This window comes from Lactuca virosa, chromosome 4 (assembly GCF_052849685.1).
Source record: "Lactuca virosa cultivar CGN04683 chromosome 4, Lactuca_virosa_CGN04683_v6, whole genome shotgun sequence".
NCBI classification, from domain to species: domain Eukaryota; kingdom Viridiplantae; phylum Streptophyta; class Magnoliopsida; order Asterales; family Asteraceae; genus Lactuca; species Lactuca virosa.
The window spans coordinates 93,770,882-93,773,387 of record NC_136429.1 but is presented as its reverse complement, the minus strand read 5'-3'; the positions used below and the strand labels follow the sequence as shown (position 1 = coordinate 93,773,387).

Here is a 2,506-nt window from a genome sequence, read left to right as displayed (position 1 = left end):
CCTATTCTTCAGGAATAGACGATAATTTGAAGAGACTCATCCCACGCTAATATATATATATATATATATATATATATATATATATATATATATATATATATATATATATACACTACTAGAAAATCTGATAATACCGACGGAAAAATCCGTAGGTATTCCGTAGGTATAAGGTGTTACCTACGGAATTGCGACAGAAAACGGGCCGTAGCATAAACGCTCGTGGGTAAATATTACCGACGGATTTGCGACGGAATACCTACGGAATACCGACAACATTTTTCCGTCAGTAATTTACCTACGGAATACCTACTGAACACTATAGTGACGGATTACCTACGGGTTACCGACGGGGCCCACTTTAATTGACATTCACTTTATCACCTACGGATTTCCGACGGCTCATATTACCGACGGATTTTCCGTAGGTATTCCGTCACTAAATCTCTTTTTTTTTTTTTTTTAAAACAGCAATAAATAACAAAATTTCCAGTTTTTTCTCTCCAATATATTGACAAAACTCATTAGATTAAACTTATAATAATATTGAAACTCAACCACAAAACTAATAACATTACAACAAAACTAATAAACATCATCTAATACCTTAAAAAGTATCAAATACAAATGCATTACTAATGAACATTATCTAATAATATACTAAATGTGTCTAACAATACACATTAAAATTGTCAACTATAAATGTTTAACTAAGTGCTTAAAAACATAAAACTGAGAATTATTTTGGGGATTACTTGGTAAATTACCAAGTTAAGCTTAACCGATAAACCCCGACAATTGTTCTTCAATTTGAGTTTTGAATCAAAGGCCGCCAAGTGTTCCTGTTTCAACACACCATAATAAATTATCACAAATATATATATATATATATATATATATATATATATATATATATATAGCAATGTACTTTCGTTTATTTGTTTATTATAGCCATAATTGAGAACATTTTTCAAAGTACAATGCTATAAAGTAAGATGTTATAATATGCATGTATATCTTGAATTTAAACCAAAAAAGTATGCAGCCATATGGTAAAAAGTAGACGTTACACAAAACAAATATTAAAAAGTATGTTGCTATATCTTATATTTAACCCAAAAGATAAACAACCATTTGGTAAGAAATGGCATACCTGCATGATAATTATTTGGTTAGTTGGTTGAGAGCTCCAAGAAACCTATCGAACAATATCACAATTAACAAGACGAATCGTTATCAACCAACTCAAATACATATCATTTATCAACTAAAAAGATATTTATTTTTATATCTTTATACTTTCAATCTATTTATTGGTGATCCTACATTAGAACAAAAAGTTTAGGATTGGTAATCTATGATATAACTTTAAAGTTAATATCATAGGGAATCAACTGTACACTACAAAGATCCACAATTCTTCTACTTATAAAACTTCAACTAGGGTAAGAAATTACCATTATTGCAATAATCAAGTCTAGTTCCATGATGGTAGATTCGCTCTAGGAACAGCCTTCCAGATATCATAGATCCAACAATTGCAAGTAACTGAAGAAACCCAATAATAAACCAAGCTAATAAACAAAAGTGGTTAGTCTTCATCAAATCCTAACACACACATACATTTCTTCCAAAAGCAGGGAACAAAATTTACTCTTTTTTTATTTTCAATCGAACACCAGAAAACCAAATTCTACACCAGGAGTGAGTTATTCCATAAAATCTAAGGAAAACCATAGAAAAAAGAATCACACGAACCTGGAAATCAATCAAACAGCTGATGATGGAGTGATAGAGTTTGAGGCTAGTGGGTGGCTGTAAACATTGGTTAGTGCTAGGGTTCTCGGTCGTTGGAGGGGATAATGAGGCAGGCGGCGTCGGTGCTTTGGATGGAGGTGACGACGTAACTGGATGTAGCGACGATGTCAATGGCGAAGAGAGCCAGTCGACGTCGTTGTTACTTGGTAGTGAAAAAGCAGAGGAGAAATCGGGATAAATGAAGATAGAGAGGAAACCCTTCAATCATATGCTCTGTTAATATTAACAGAACCCAAAATTAAAACAAAGCCAAGATCGAAATGATCAATCCTAGCCCAAAACGAAACCTAAACGAAATTAAACCAAAAAAAAACTTACCTGGATATCAAATCGATTCTCAACAATGACATGGGTGAACGAGGTGGACCAGTGATTGTTTACGGTGCAAGCCGAGTTTGGTGGAGCGGTGGCGGTGAGAAGGAACGATGGTGGATGCTGAATCGTATCGGAGATGGAAGGAGGTCGGCGTTGGGATTGGATCCATCTACGACAGAATGAAAAGGAAGCGGGTAAACGAAATAAAGGTGACGGACAAAAAATAAAATAAAAAACAGGCAAATGGGTTCGAACTCGCGTCTAACATGAATAATCCCAAAGTCTGTACCAATTGGCCGGGCAAGCCACATCCGTTTATAAGGGTTGCTTCATTTCTCTTATTGAATACCGATTTCCTTCCTTTATTATTATTATT

General features: G+C 34.1%; 1 long non-coding RNA gene across 1 annotated transcript; it reads right to left on the bottom strand.

The window, feature by feature from the left end:
• Positions 1-743: 743 nt before the first annotated feature.
• On the bottom strand, positions 744-2,305 carry LOC145109916 (uncharacterized). The gene is made up of 5 exons (XR_013709321.1): positions 2,134-2,305; positions 1,756-2,028; positions 1,455-1,545; positions 1,151-1,195; positions 744-839 (listed from the first exon to the last, which is right to left on the bottom strand). It is a non-coding gene; the product is annotated as an uncharacterized LOC145109916 (long non-coding RNA).
• Between the last annotated feature and the right edge of the window lie 201 nt (positions 2,306-2,506).